We start from the raw sequence: 17,104 nt of genomic DNA on the forward strand, positions 1-17,104 counted from the left end.
GGAAGGGAGGGTGCTGTGAATAGGGCTCTGTGTGGTTCAGCTGAGAGGGCTGGGGGAGGCTGGAATGTGAAGAACGTGTTCTCATGACTGGCCTCAGGCTTGGGCCTGTGGCATAGAGCTGGCCAGGAACTGTGGGGAAACAGAGAAACCAGACAAAGAAAGGAAAAAATGTCTTTAGGCTTGCCCTCAACAAGATGAAGGCTGGTCATAAAGCCCACAGGTTTAGCAAAGAGGATAGCTGAGAACTCCATAGTCTGGACAAAGCCTGTCAGTAGCATTTACAGCTTGTCTCCAAGCCAGCCCTCTCAGACCTCCCAGCTTCTTCTGCAGCAACCAGCTTCTGTCCCATCCCCCTTTTCTCCCTCTCTCTTTCCCACTCATTCAACATGCTTACCTTTATCTCTCAAAAACTCCTGATTTGTCTTTTTATGTCTGGCCACTCTACCTGCCACTAGACTGCAAGCTCCTCAAGGGTAGGGACCATATCTGATTCTGTGCAACTTTGCATTTGCAGGTTGACCATAGCATCTATTGGGAAATTTGGAGCAGGTGCTCCACAGACTCCTCAAATCCAACAGGTCCAAATGAGATTCATTACAAAATGAAGACCCCCCCTGCCTCCAACCACACCTTTTCATCTATTCCTTACCTCAGTTAATAGCTCCATTATCCATCCCAGTTGCCCAGGTTAGGAAGCATGAATTCATCTTTTACTCTTCTCTATCCTCCCACATCCTATCATTGGCTTTGGGTCTAATGTATAAATAGTTCATATCTTGGTTCCCTCATTTCTATCCCACAGACCACTAGCCTGATCTGCACTGGTGTCCCTGTCTCTAGTTTTGTCTAACTTCCCCCACTCCCATTCCTAATCTATTCTTTACTCCACATATAGAGTGACATTTTATAAATCTGACTATGCCAATCCCCTGTTTAGACTTCTTCAATGGCTCCCCAATGGGCTCACCATAAAATTCAAGTGTCTTCATGTGACTTAGAAGGTTCTTCACGATCTGACCCCCATGTGCTGCTCCAGACTTACTTCTCACTCTCTCTTTGTCACTCTGCTCTTCAGCCAGACTGACTATACGTAGTTCCTCAAACCACATGCTTCCATATCTCCTTGCCCTTTGCTATGCTCTTCCTTCTGCCTGCCATATTTTTTGCCTCTTTGTCTGCCTCATGAACTACTATTCATCCTTTGAGACCTGTTCTAAATGCTGCTTTCTTCCCAAATGTCCTCATGACAATGCACTTGCACTCTCAGCAACTAATTACTCCCTCTGCTCAGTTCCATAAGGCTTTATACGTTTCAACAGCACTCACATGCAACTGTGATGATTTGTGCACATGTCCTACAACCCTCCCCCAAACTAGGCCATGAATTCCTCAAAGGCAGGGAACATGCCAGGTATAGTTGAATCTCTGAGTACCCAGCACAGGGCTTGGCCATGAGGAGTCTCATAATGAGTGAATTAATGGGAAGACTGTCACCACTAATCCTGGTCTTCTTCCAGAATGGCTGTCTACAAGCATAAAACAAACAAACAAACAAACAAACAAACAAAAATCAGAAAAAAAGAAAGAAAAAGAAAAAGATTTTACTTGGTAGCAGAACTTTCTGATACAAAAGTGCATAAGCATAAAACAAAAACAACAACAACAACAAAAAAGATTTTAACTTGGTAACAAAACTTTCTGATACAAAAATGCATGCCTCATTTTTTTCCTGTAAGTCTGTGAATAGTACCAAAATAGTGCCAGGATAAGGGTCCAAAGTAGAGTAGGACTCATAGTTCTGGCCCAGTCCTGGTTATTCTGACTGCAAAGAGAAAAAAATAGGATAGCATAAAATTGGCAGCCTCATAGGCCTAAATTAGTGTAAGCTCGGTTCTGACATTTACTAACTGTGTGACCTTGGGTAAGTGATTTCACTTCCTCCTTTTTCTCATGTGTCACATGATGATAATAAAGCCTACCATGCAGATTTATTGTAATAGTTGAACAAGGTCACTTATTTGTATCCTGTAAATTTAAAGCCAAATTAGCTCCTGAGCTATCTTTAATTCTGTTATATTTATGATAGGTTGAGGCAGAGTTGAAGAGAAGGGAATTTAATATGAACAGAACCTCAGAACAGTCTGTCCCTCCTGTCAATTCTTCCCCTAATTTCCTAGAATTGTCACATTTAGGACTCTCTTCCTTCATCTTTTCTTTTTACTAGCCTTTGTCCATTAGTGAGAATTATATTGACTTGCTGAATCATAAATAGGTTCAATTTGTAACTTTGTAGGGAAATTTCATATTTGCCTCTTTCATTGGTCTTACTCCTCTTTTGACACCTTATTCCAGAATTTATTTCCTTCACACTAACATCCCTCAAGGGCCTTGTCAATGAACATGGGGTGGGGGTTGCCTCCTATCTCTGCTCTCTCCTGTGGCCAATTGTGGGTTGAAGATTCACCAGGTTGTCTAGTGGTCTACCAGGATGGGTCTGACCTTTAGTCATTTTAGGGTGCTTAAATCTCCAAGGATTAGAGATCATTATTGCCTGCACCTGGTATGGTAATCATTGTTCAGAGGATAAGAGAGATGAAAAATACTGTGGCAAACTCTTTTCTGATAACCTTTGTTTGGTTTAGAGGCTAGCTGCACAAAAGCAGAAGCGGCAAGAAGATCCTTCTATCTATAAGGAAAACCCTTTTTCCTTTTCTTCTTAACTATTGAATTAACATTTCTACTACTACTTTTTTAGACAAAGCCACTGAATTTGCTCATCTAACTATTGCAAAAACCTCCTAAGAGATGCCCCTGCTTTCATTCTCATTCTACAATCCATTCCCCACACAGAGCCAAAATGATTTTTTTAACGCAGAAATCACATCTTGTTCCCCAGCTCTACACCCTCCAATGGCTACCTACTGTTATTTTAATCAAAGCCAAAATCCTAACCCTGGCCTCAAAGCCCTGTATAATTTGATTCCCACTTTTCTCTTCAACTGCTGCCTGAAATCTTCTGTACCCAAATAGTCAGATTGCTGGCTCCTTCTTATCATTCAGGCCTCCGCTCAAAGTTTAGCTCCTCTGAGAAACCCTCTTTGACCACCATTTCTAAAGTAAAGTATTCCTTTTGTTCTGACTGCCCTATCACTCTCTAACTTATCCTGTATATTTATGTCTATATCTATATCTATATCTATATCTATATCTATATCTATATCTATATCTATATCTATATCTATATCTATATCTATATCTATATCATCTATATCTATATCTATATCTATATCTATATCTATATCTATATCTATATCTATATCTATATCTATATCTATATCATCTATATATCATCTATATCTATCTATATCTATCTATATCTATCTATCTATATCTATATCTATATCTATATCTATATCTATATCTATATCTATATCTATATCTATATCATCTATATCTATATCTATATCTATATCTATATCTATATCTATATCTATATCTATATCTATCTATATCTATCTATCTAAGTGACTGTCTGACCATCAGACTGGTAGCTATGACATGCAATGACCTTCCAGTTCTGGTTTGCATGGGTATCTGCAGATGCTCCGACCGGTAGCCATGACATGCACTGACCACCAGGGGACAGACACTCAACGTAAGAGCTGCTGAGCTGTAGTGACTTGGCAGTGGCAGTTCTCCAGTGATGCACCATGGAACTAGAGGGGAGAGAGTCTGATTCCAGGGTGTGTCACTGAGAACCACCCTCTTGCAACCCCGGACCCTTCTGGGGATGTCAGAGAGCTAATTTCAGCCAGATCCCCACAGGCCAGGCCAAGGGATCCCCACCTGCCAGAGGGACCCTGCTCATCACTCCACAGATGCCCTTTGAGCTGCAGCACTGCCCCAGGTGTAGTCGGCTGGGAAGGGACTGAAGGAGATTGGCTCCAGGGCATGTTGGGCCTGCCTTGCCAAGTCCTGCCCTGCTGGCCATCTTCTAATTAATTTCCTTTCAATGTGCATGAATCCATGCACATGAATATATATTGATTTTATTGATTTCATAGAGGAAAAGAGAAGGATAGAGAGATGGATATATCAATGATGAGAATCATTGATCAGCTGCCTCCTGTATGTCCCAGACTGGGGATAGAGCCTGCAATGCAATCCAGGCATGTGCCATGACCAGGAATTGAACTATGAGCTCCTGGTTTATAGGTTTATAGGTTGACACTCAACCACTGAACCATGCTGGCCAGGGCTTCATCCTGTTTTTTAAAGTTTATCCTTCTTGGTTCTTAGTGATGTCAGAAATTTCTTATTTATTTATTGGCTTACCTATTTATTGTTTATCCCTCCTTGCATGGGTATCTGCAATGCTTTGATTTCTTCTCTGTTTCCTTTACAGTGCTTCCCGAAGCAGCAGGGGAGGAAGAATGCTGGTAAGTGTGTGAGATGGGGCTCACAAGTGGCATGCAATGGGACTTAGTTTCTCAGTGCTCCTAATGAGCTGGCTGATTAGCTAGGTTCCTGGGCAGTAAAAATCTGGAGACATCCTCTCTGTCTCCCTCCAGTGGACATTTCCTGGACTATTCAGGCCTGGCCTTTTGGAGCTGAGTGAGCATGCAGAGCTTCTTCATTTCTTGGGGTGACAAAGGTTAATAAAATTATAAGTTTTAGGTGTACAATTTAATAATATATCATCTGCATATTGTAGTGTGTGTTTACATCAAGTCAAGTCTCCTTTCATCATCATTTATATTCCCTTTACCTTCTTATACTTCCTCTCATCCCCCTTTCCCTCTGGAAATTACTATATTGTTCTCTGGTTAGGGAGCCAAGGAAGGATTTCTCTGAAGAGCTACCAGCAAGTGGCAGCCACCCATATGCTTCCCTTGTTCTCAGAGTCCTTTTGTCCACTAGGACGTATATTAGAGTTGGGAGGTATGCTGGGGAAGGAAACAGGTAAGTGGAAGGTGAAGGAAAGAGACTTGACATTTGAGTCAGTGTCTTTGGTGTATCAACCATTTGATTTATCTGGAAGACTACCAAGAAGTTTAATTAGGACTTGGGGCATATACGTAGTCTTGAGAGAAAAAAAAAAATCCCCTCATTTTTCTAACAAGTTTCTTTTAGCCTGACTGCCTAACTGCCTGACTGCCTATCTGCCTTCTGCCTCTGTTATCCTACTTGGATGTGGACAAGTGGCTGTCATTCCGAGAACAACTCTCTTTTTGTTGAGGAGGACACAGTAATCTAGGGGAAGATGATTTGGGGAAGAAGAGAAAGAATGATACTGGCCAGGAATGCATTTATTGCCAGAGCCTGAACTTCTGGCATCATCCTGGCTTTGCTGAAGTCATCTAGGTCATCCTCCTTGCTCCATCTCTACCTCAGCCATTCCAATTGTCCCCAATTAATCAGGATGAGCTTGTGACTTGAGTGAGCCTGGCTTCTGGGTGGCAATAAGGATTGGGGACTTGTGTGGAACAGAAAAACACCAATTAACAAGTGTCATGCTAAGGGCCTGTGTGAGGCCCTGAAGTCTTCCCCAAGTAGTTGCAGTTGGTTTGGGTACAGTCTTACTAGGAGGCAGAGAGAGCATCTGGTAACCTCCCAAGGACTTTTCCACCTTAAGACCTTGCGTTCTGGGGTGGTGGCTGCTAAAAAGGAAGAAGAGCCAGCAGGATGAGGTATTTATTTGCATTGCCATGACAGCAGATGAGAAGCAGGAATACTGCTTTGATCAGCACACAGCATACATCTGCTTCTCCACCCCACCCCCACCCCCATTCCCACCCCCACCCTCGCCTCCTCCCTCTTCATACCAGGGCTTCTTGCTGAGTACAGTTCCTGCTTTGCAACAGAGACTTGTGGAGGCACAAGATCTGTGGCTTGCCCATACTTGGGGAAAGATGAACTTCTCCATTTGAGAGACACCAGCTGCAAAAGCTAAAAGGGAACCCCTCAGGCCCTGAAATAGTGACCCCCTCCTCCAGATAAATGCATTTGCAGCTGCCAAGTTGCCTCCTTAGAGAATCTCTGCTAGGCTAAGTCGCCAGTGCTGAATCCTGGAAGATGGGCACCAGGTGATTGAGTGGTCTATGGCTTCCAGAGGACAGAGGAGTGTGGTTTAATGTGGGGCCAAGCAGAAGAGGTTGCTACTTACAGAGCTGAGCTGGGACTGGTTGTGCTAATTCTTTAGGTTAAAGTTTGAAAATGTCTATTTAAGGTCAAAAGTGAACACTTTGGTTCAGGCTGATCCGAGGACAGTCTGAAACAAATTATGAGCTTTGTAGATGTGGCTATGGAAGGGAGTAAGGGAGGAGAGAGAGAGAGAGAGAGAGAGAGAGAGAGAGAGAGAGAGAGAGAGAGAGAGAGAGAGAGAGAGAGAGATGTGAGAGAGACATATCCATTGGTTGCCTCCTGCATACACCTGGACCCAGGCTGGGGATCAAATCTGTAACTCGGGTATGTGCCCTTGACCAGACATTAAACCCATGACCCTTCAGTGTGCGAGCCTACACGCTAACTGCTTGGCAACACTGGATAGGGCTCAATGACTTCTTGACTTCCAAACCTCACACTTTTGCTTAACCCATTAGCTCCCCTTCCTAGCAATTGCAGAAGTGAGGAGGCTGCTGACTTCCTTCCCACCTTCATTGCACCAAATTTCCCCTGAGGCTTCTTGCTCCCAGTGCACAAAATTCCTTTTGTTGTCTGGAACCATTCAGGGCTTCTCTTTAAGCTCCTGGTGAGGGCTGGGTAATAGTTGGCTTGTAACAAGAGGCTTCGGTCCCCAACACAACTGTCTCCAGCCTGACTGCCGGCTTGGCTTTAGTACCAGACTCCATCTATTATATAAGCTACCTCAAACCCCTCCCTCAGTCTCTGAGGGGACACGGAGACAAGTTTATTTATTTAAGTTGTCATTAGGCATCACTTCCAAGATGCAGGAGGACAGTAGACTGAAATGCTGAGACGATGAAAATCATCAGAATGATAATTCAATTGATTTCCTTTCTTTTGAAAATTATTAAATAATTCTTGTAACGATTCTTTTTAAAAAAATATATTTTATTGATTTTATACAGAGAGGAAGGGAGATAGAGAGTTAGAAACATCGATGAGAGAGTGTCATCGATCAGCTGCCTCTTGCACACCCCTTACTGGGGATATGCCCGCAACCAAGGTACATGCCCTTGACCGGAATCGAACCCGGGACCCTTCAGTCCCCAAGCTGACGCTCTATCCATTGAGCCAAACCGGTCCCGGCTCTTGTAACTAATTCTTGACAGATCTGGTCAATTAGCATTTGCTATTGTATGAAGAACATTTGCAGGGCATAACTTATCTATCTTTTGACAGTTATTTTACGTACATGGCAAGTTGGACTAGTAGAAAGATTTATTTGGTTGGGGGGTATATGGAATTGATTATAATTTGAGACAGGAAATATTTCAACCATGGTCTATAGTGAATTCCACCAAGACAAAAACAGTGGGCTGTATATTGAAAATTCTAAGATCTTGTCCCAGATTTGACATTAACTTCTGTGACCTTCAGTTAGTTGTTTCCCTTCTCTGGGCCTCAGTTTCCTTGTATGAAAAATGACGTTAAACTAGAAGGTCCCAAGGTCTTCTGCACTCTGACTCTATGTTATACTCCACTGCTCCCCCTTCCCACCACCATGCCAGAGTCAGACTGAAAGGAAGAAAAGGCAGGGATACGGTCAGTGCGAAGGGCAATTGCAAGATGTTCTTTGGGATGGGGGAAAGATTTCCAGATCTGTGGAGGAGTGTGATAGCTTTTTTTTGTGGTCAAAAGGCACTTGTAAGCACAGGTTCCTGGCGCAGTAATGCAAAACACAAAGTCAGGCGCTGGCTTACAAATGCAGATCAGTTAAATGTTCTGAGACACTGCCTCATTGGCCATTTTCATAGCCTAGGTCAATCCAGAAGATCAGAGCAAGGGCTGGCTGGCATGGGATAGCTACACAGATACTCAGGAAGGAATGAAAATTGTAGGTGGAATGACAGGTCTAGAAAGGACCTGGGAAGTGCTATCAGACACTTCAACCACAAGATCTAACAGATATTTTATACTCAACACTAAATATCATAATTCTTTATCATTCTTCTGGAAAACTTTTTCTTCAAGATTCTCTTTCTTGGCTAATGCACTATCATCCACTCAGTCACTCAAGCAAGAATCATGAGAATCACCTGGATTCCTTCATCTCTCATTTGTTACCATCCAGTAACCAAATCATGCCCATGAAACTTCTTTGCAAGGTTTCCTAAATCTGCCCTTTTCCACCAACACTACCATAGCCCTCCATCTCAGCCCTTAGCAGCTCTGACATAGATGTTTGCTATGTCTTCCTGCCATCATGCCTTCCCTTCCAGTCATCCTCCCATATTACTGCCAGAGTTCTCTCTTTAAAATAAAAATGTAAAAAATTCCAACCTTTTGCATTAGCATTAAAAGTCATTTACAATTTAAATAGCCTATCTTTATTGCTTCACCTCTCACCATATCTCCACATTTCTGAGTCCCATAGGACAACTCATTATTTTCTTTATGTATAATGAATTATCATATTGGAATCTCTCCTGGGTGTGTCTTTGCCCCTCTAATTGGCCTGTCAAACTGTTCTCTGGCATCCCTTCCCATCTTGTCCATATTTCTATTATAACAGATCACACTCATCTGAATTTGCCTTTTTTTCTTTATCTCCCATAGAACATGAGCTCTTTGTGTACAAGAGCTATATCTGATTGACTCCTATATTCACAGAACTAAGCACAAGGCTTCAAATAAATAATGACTCTGCCAAAGATTGTCCTTTATTTATGATGGCATAGCAAAAGAGTTTTTGATAATCATATTATGCCTTCTTCTTCTCAGCAGCCTTTCTTTCCTATCATTTCAGCTCTGAACTAGCTATTACAATTGGTATAGAGTTCCCATTTGGTCCAGATGACAAATTGTTTTGAGATAGAGTCTTGAGAGTCCAGTAGTTTCAGTCAATGGTGCAAATCCAGTTAAAACACACTTCTGCCAAACCTTTGAAACTTGGAGGTTGCCATACATCTCAAGGCAGAAAGGGCATTCAAGGATGATATTAAGCAGTGGGTTTCAAAACTGTTTAATATTGAGATCCTCAAGATTCTTTGCAGGAAGTGAGGGCAGAACTGAGTTGAGAGATCCTTTATTCAACCACATCTATTTTATCTTTTTGAGATCCCATGAAGCTTTCATTTGGAGACTGTAGTTGGCCCATATAAAAGTGGATGTTGAAGATCACTTTTGTAGTCCAGTGTTCAAATGGCTAACAAGTTCCTTTTTATAACATTCCTAATGTGCCCTCTGGGCCCCACACTAAACTTTCCAGGTATGGTCAAGCATCCCTTTCCATTCTATACTTAAGGCAAAAGTTCTTTTTTATGCTGAGCCAAAATCTTCCTCACAACTTCCACTAAACAGCCCTATTTTCACCCCTTGGTGTCTCATGAAAATCATATGTTCCTTCTTCTCTATGACTAAACTGCTAGTATTTAGAGATGGAAGGGACCTGGTAGCTCATACAGTACAATTCTCTCATTGCAGTTGGGGAATTTGAAACCAAGAAAAAGTAGATGCTCTATCTAATCAACAGCAGGCAGCTTGTTGGTGGTGAAACTTAGACTAGAACCCAAATCCCCACTCATTTATAACGTCCTCCCCAGAATTGTTCTTCCCTAGAGTGAACCGTTCTAGGTCCTAAAATGATCACTCACAGTCATGATGACTTTTCCCTAAACTTACTCCTAGTTGGCAGTCACCAATGGCTAAAGATTAGCATCTTAGCTGGTGGAAGCCCCCTTGCACCCAGGCTTTAGTGAGGGTGGGTGGTGGGGGTAAGTGAAAAGGTAAAGGAGAGCAAACTGTCAGCACTAGAGCTGCTCCCCTGCCCCAACACACACAACCTTTTCCCTTGTCATCCTCCTTTTTCCATAAGACTAAATTCCATTCAAGCAGCCCTCCTCCATGCAGGGCAGCCAAGGGGTAACTTTCAAAGCCCCTTCGGATATATTAACTAGAGAGTCCCTGCTGTGTGATCTTCCACATCTCAAACTCAGAAACAGGAAGAGCTGGCTTGGTTTGGTTTTTTTGAGAAGAAAAATGAAAACATAGGAAGTAGAGCTCCTGAGAACAGAGGCTTCCAACTCTGTGTCCACGTGCTCCTGGAGCATGATATTTCAGGGAGGACATTCCACAGGGGAAGGGAACAGCCTTGTTATTAAAAACAAAACACAAAGCCCTCCAAGATTTGGAAAGAGAAAAAATCTAAAAAGGAGATTCTCAAAGAGGGAAGGGCAGTCATGTTCAAAATCTCCAACCCTTTCCCACCATGCCCCACTTGTGGCTGTCATCCTTTGATCTCACCGCTGTTATCACATCTGCCCCCCCCCCCCCCCCCGATTCCCTGATCCCTTTAACCTATGGCTGGGACTCAGAACCTGCTTTTAAAATAAAAAAGATAAAATCAGGAAGAAAACAGATATAAATTAAGTACAGAAAAGCAAATGGCAAAACAACATTTAGAATTTATAAAGTGCGTGTTTTTTTGTTTTAAGAAAGCCAGTAAAAGCAGGAAAGCTCTTTCCTGGTCCTCAAATATCTCTCAGGGCAACTACTTCATCACCCAGCATGAACTTCTGTAAGTTTGCCTGGCTTTCTCTCCTCTCAGCTCCCTGCCACTGGGAAGTGGATGTCATCTTGTTTTCCAACCGCAGTTACTAAAAGAACCAATGCAAAGGTATTTTAGAAAAAAATAAATCACTCCAGAACTTCATTGTTCCCTTCCAGTCCTGGTTTTGGGGCTGCAGTACATGGCTAGTTCACAACTAGTTGGCAGAATAGAAGTGTGTATTATTTGGGTGCTGGTCCTGAAGAAAACAGCTCTGGCCACTTCTGGAGCTTCTATAGGCACACATATACAATACATGTCACATATTTGCAAGTTCATAGCCTCTTTACCAAACTCTTAGTTTTACAGGGTAAAAACATCTTCACCACACAAAATCTTACTACTGTCTCTTGCTTCTCAAAGAGGTCTATTTGTCTTCCCTGGGCCAGAAGTAATCAGAACATCTTCCAGGAAGATATTTTCAAAATTACCTACTAGGAATGGTCCGTTTTCCAAAAAAGATCTGGGGAAAACATCATTTTTATATTAAAACAAGCATAGATATATGGTATGAAATAGCATGCTAAATTTACATGAATTGTAAGCTGAAAGTGGAGACTTCAAAATAATTTCTCATTTGCTGCATGGGCTTCTGTAGCTTTTTTGGGCTCTGTGGAGAATATTCAGCCATTGGGGGTACTTTGGTGCAAAAGTTTGAGGAGCACTCAATGACACATTGGGCTCCCTGAAGTACAAACTGTGTTTCATTCCTCTCTGTATCCTCATGTTTAATACAGAGCCAGTCCTAGAGAGAATGCTACAAACTATTTTGTCCATCCCTCTACCCAATGATCTGTCCATCCATCCTTGCTAAGAAACAAGCAAAAAAGGTAGCCTTAAACTGTCAGAAAGAGCTGTTTCTGAAGAATTCTGACAGCTCTGGGTCTGAATTCTGTCACTTATTAACTGTCTAATCACCTCACTGAGCCTCAGTTTTCTAAATTTTAAAATGAGGATCCAAATACCCAACTCTTGGGTTGTTGTGGGAACTAAGTGTGATAGTAGGAGAGAGAGTGTTCTATAAGCTCTCAGGTAATTATAGTTAATTTGTCCCAAATTATAGTTATTAAGTGATTATAAAATGATCACCATGACTAGCCCAGGCCAACAGGATGAGGGAAGGTGAAGATGTTTTCTCCAATCCAAAAGTCTGATTTTAGATTAAGAAGGCAGGAGTTGAGGTCTCAGGAATGAGCTCCTTGGCCTATGGGACAGGAAGGGCCCACGTTGAATCATGGGTCTGGAGTCCCACCCCCACTCCAAAGGAGGCTGTGTGTAGGCCAGAGGGCAACTTTAGATTGAGTAATGGAAATAATGGATATGTTTCATACACCTGAGGTCTTCAAAGACCAGATATGCTTGCCTTCTTGTGTCTGCCAAGGAGCCCCTTTGGAAGTCAGGCTCATAGCAAGGGTCATTTGTCAGTAAGGGCTAAAGTATAACCAGACATGATGACTTAAATGCTAGCAAACTCCACGACCTTGGGTAAGTACCTTCTGCATCTGAGCCCCAGCTTGCCTATCATCAAATGGGGGATTGGAGAGGGTAGTCTCTAAGGCCCTTTAAGCTCCTACACATGATGGTTATGTGACCCTTAATTGAAAATGGATTTGATTTCAATTTCCTAAAAATGTGATTAAAAAAATGTGATCAATCTGGTCATCTCATTGTTTAATATTACTTAATCTTGAACCTAGTAAAAACAAAAACAAAAACAAAAAACAGTTAAAAGCAGTGTGGAGAGGTCTGGTTAGGCCTCCCTTCTGTTTGTAAGTCTGCTGGTTCCTATGGCTCCTTCTGCCCCTGCCTGGCTGGACTGGCCCAGCTGGGCATCTCCAGAGCAATCCATGATCACAGTCCAGGTGAGGGATGGGTGGATGATGCAGGTGTTTCCCAAGCCCCAGGCTGTGACCCAGGTAGCTCACAATATAAAATGAGGAAAAGAAAGAAAACAGAAACTCCTGCCCAGTATAGTATGTACCTAATTGTTCAGGAAGAATTCCTTCTAGGCATGTCTGTTGCCTCAGAAGCCAGCAATAGCTGCGGAGTTGATAGGCTGACTGCTCCATTCTCTGAGATTCAGGGACTGCCATACCCATCTCAGTCTGATTAGATCTTTCCCATTCTATGAAGCTCAATTCAAATACTCTCCCCTACCCCCTTCAAGTTCCAAGCATACTGTGTATCTGTCTTACATCATGGATAATGTGGTGCCTTGTATCGAAGCTATTTCCTTTCACATATAGATTAGAATAAAATACATTTTCCAAAGAAACATGTCTGCTTGTATGTATGGATATAAAACCAAGAGCCTAAGTTTCATAATCCCTAACTCCCACATTTCAGAATTAGCCACTGTTAGGCAGGTTTTTTGGGATTTTTAAAATGCCATTGGTATTTTTTATTTTTTTTAAATTCTTTATTTTTTTCTGTTTATTTTTAATGCATTTTATTTTTAAAATCTTTATTGTTCAGATTATTACAGTTATTCCTCTTTTTCCCCCCCCATAGCTCCCCTCCACCTGGTTCCCATCCCACCCTAGGCCCTCATCTCACCCACTGTCTTCATCCATAGGTGTAAGATCCTTGTCCAATCTCTTCCCGCACCCCCAAAACCACTTCCACCCAAGAATTGTTAGTCCACTCCCTTTCCATGCCCCTGATTCTATTACATTCACCAGTTTATTCTGTTCATCAGATTTTTTATTCATTTGATTTTTAGATTCACTTGTTGATATGTATTTGTTGTCACTTTGTTGTTCATAATTTTTAAAAAAATATATATTTTATTGATTTTACACAGAGAGGAAGGAAGAGGGACATAGAGCCAGAAACATCGATGAGAGAGAAACCTCGATCAGCCGCCTCCTGCACACCCCCCACTGGGGACGTGCCTGCAACCAAGGCACATTCCCCTGACTAGAATCGAACCTGGGACCCTTCATTCCGCAGGCTGATGCTCTATTCACTGAGCCAAACCAGTTTTGACAATAATTTTTTATCTTTACCTTTTTCTTCTTCCTCTTCTTAAAGAATACCCTTTAGCATTTTATATAATACTGGTTTGGGATGATGAACTCCTTTAGCTTTTTCTTGTCTGTGAAGCTCTTTTTCTGACTTTCAATTCTAAATGATTGCTTTGCTGAGAAGAGTATTCTTGGTTGTAGTTTCTTGCTATTCATCACTTTGAATATTTCTTGCCACTCCCATCTGGCCTGCATAGTTTCTGCTGAGAAATCAGCTGATAGTCATATGGGTACTCCCTTGTAGGTAACTATCTGTTTTTCTCTTGCTGCTTTTAATATTCTCTCTTTGTCTTTTGCCCTTTGCATTTTAATTATGATGTGTCTTGGTGTGGTCCTCTTTGGATTCCTCTTGTTTAGGGTTCTCTGCACTTCCTGGACTTGTAAGTCTATTTCTTTCACCAGGTGTGGGAAGTTTTCTGTCATTATTTCATCAAATGGGTTTTCAATATCTTGCTCTGTCTCTTCTCCTGGCACTCCCATAATTCGGATATTGGTACACTTGAAGTAGTCAGAGGCTCCTTACACTACCAAAGAATTTTTGGATTCTTTTTTCTTTTTGCTCTTCTAGTATTTTTTTTTTTTTTTTTTGTGTGTGTGTGTGTGTGTGTGTGTGTGTGTGTCCTCATATTTCAAGTATTTGACTTGATTCTCAGGATCCTCTAGTCTACTGTTGAATCTCTGTATATTATTCTTTTCTAAAAAATATATTTTATTGATTTTGTACAGAGAGAAAGGGAGAGAGATAGAGTTAGAAACATCGACGAGAGAGAGTCATCGATCAGCTGCCTCTTGCACACCCCCTACTGGGGATATGCCCGCAACCAAGGTATGCCCTTGACTGGAATCGAACCCGGGACCTTTCAGTTCCCAAGCCGACGCTCTATCCATTGAGCCAAATCGGTTTCGGCTCTGTATATTATTCTTTATTTCAGTCAATGTATGTTTAATTTCTGACTGGTGCTTTTCTATTTTTTTAATAGCATTTTTACTAAGATACTTGAAGGTCTACTAAGTTCCTTGGAGGTTTTGAGAGAGAGAGAGAGAGAGAGAGAGAGAGAGAGAGAGAGAGAGAGAGAAGTTGACAAGAATATTCAATTTTTTCAATGGATGTAAACCAGTTGGAAATTAGAGCTGGAAAGCTCCTCAGATATCATTTACTTTAATCACTCCCCTTCAATCTTCAACAGAGAAACTAAGACTTAGAAAAGGGAAGGGACTTAGAGAGTTATTGGCTCTGTGGGCCAAGTAAAGGCAGGAAGGAACAAGGGCATTGGTCTGAGGGCATTGAAGTTGAGGGAAGTATCCTGGAAAGGTGAATGGGGCCCAAGAAAAGATGAACGTGGCCAGAGAGGGAGGATCAGTTGGGTGAAGCAATCAGACCAACTGCAAAATTCCCCTGGAAAGTGGAAATACAAGAAATACGAGGGTTGTGGTTTAACAAGTTATTATGGATCTTCCTTAATAAGGAGAGGGAGGAAAGATGAAAAGAAAAATAGAGGGGACTGAAAAAGGAGAAGAATGGAAAAAAGACAGTCTAAGTCAGGTGAATGGAGTACATTCATGGTGGTAGGGTCAGTAAGGGCTGAATACTGGACATTAATAGTCTTGTCTCATGCAGGACATCCAGATACTTTATAAGTTCCTAGCAACTCTGCTGCTTGGTTTCTTCTGGCTCTGCTGCTCCCGGCCTGGGTGCTCCCGACCTGGCTGCTCTGGGCTTGGTTGCTGCTGCTCTGGGACCAGCTGCTCTGGACCTGGCTGCTCCGGGCCTGGCTGCTCCCAACCTGGCTGCTCTGAGCTTGATTGCTGCTGCTCTGGGACCGGCTGATCTGGGCCTGGCTGCTCTGGGCCTGGCCACTCTGGGCCTGGCCGCTCCTGGCCTGGCTGCTGCTGCTCTGGGCCTGGCTGCTCCCGACCCGGCTTCTCCGGGCCCCACCACTCTGTGCCTGGCCGCTCCCGACCTGGCTGCTCCAGGCTTGGTTGCTGTTGCTCTGGGCCCGGCTGCTCCAGGCCTGGCCACTCCGGGCCTGGGTGTTCCTGGCCTAGCCACCCTGGGCTTGGCTGCCTCCGCCCCAGGCCTGGCTGCCACTGCCCCAGGCCTGGCTGCCACTGCCTTGGGCCTGGCCACTCTGGGCCTGGCCATCGCCATTCCAACATTCTGTCCTTTTTTTTTTTTTAAACACATTTATGTTGCAATGTTGGCTGCTGAGTTGAGTTCTGCCTCAGTCTTCAATTTTTCAAGATCTTCTTTGTATTCTTTCTTAAGTAATTTTACTATCTTTTGCTATAACTTGATTTCTTCACATTGAAAACTTCTTCGTTTTCTTCCTCCTCATCCTTGAACCTCAGCAGGCTGGCCTGCGGCACCCCTTGGTTCTCTGCGGCCTCCTGTGTGGCTTCAGCCTGTTGTCGGGGTTGGCGCTGCCCAGGAAGCAGCCCCCGGCCTCAGCTCCATGGCCCATGATCAGTGGCCAAGGGCCCAGCGGCACGCCCCCCGGACCTCCCCCTGGGGCCCGGTCGCCCAGCTCCTTGCTGGCTCCCGGCTGGCTGGTGTCTGGCAGCGTTTCCTGCTCCTCATCGCATTCCTCTCAGTCTGGAGCTTTTTTCTCCTTCCCGCTAGGGGAGTCTAGCATCAGAGTCAACAGACTATCCTCTGTGCGCAATGTGTGCGACTCCGGGGGCTCTGCCCCTCGCCGCTCCCCTGGGACTCCGCCTCACAGCCCCGTCTCCCTCTGTTTGAACCTGGGTCCCCAGGGTCTGACCTAGAACTGGGGTTCAGAGCAGTCGGAACTGGGGCTCAGCACAGCAAGAGGTTTTGTTTCCTTCCTGCCAGGGCAATCCAGCATCAGAGTTAACATTCCATCCTCTGCGCACAATGTGCACGACTCCAGGGGCTCCACTTTTCCGCCTCACAGCCCCCTCTCCCCCTGCCTGAGCCTGGGTCCCCAGGGTCTGGCCCAGAACTGGGGCTCAGCGCTGCCGGTTCTGGGGTTCAGCCCAGTCCAGGGCTTTTATTTCCTTCTTGCTAGGGAATGCCAGGCAGGCACCCAGCCTTCTCCTCCTCTCCAGCTCCATCGTCTCCGCAACATGTCTCCGTACCTTAGGCTTTTTCAGCTCCTCTGATTTTCCTTCTGGTTTTCTCTTTCCTTCTTGTTGTAGAATTTTCAGTCAGTCGACTACCTGTAGCTCTGGGCAATGCCCATTTTATATTTTAGTTGTATTCCATTGAAATTGTTGTGTGCGGCTGCAGTTAGGTGTTTACCTGTGCAGCCATCTTGGATCCTTCTCATTCTTCATTCAGTCTTTTAAGAAATAGTCCCTAAGTGTCAAATCCTTCCTTAGCAAT

This window comes from Pipistrellus kuhlii, unplaced genomic scaffold (genome assembly GCF_014108245.1).
Source record: "Pipistrellus kuhlii isolate mPipKuh1 unplaced genomic scaffold, mPipKuh1.p scaffold_m20_p_40, whole genome shotgun sequence".
NCBI classification, from domain to species: Eukaryota; Metazoa; Chordata; class Mammalia; order Chiroptera; family Vespertilionidae; genus Pipistrellus; species Pipistrellus kuhlii.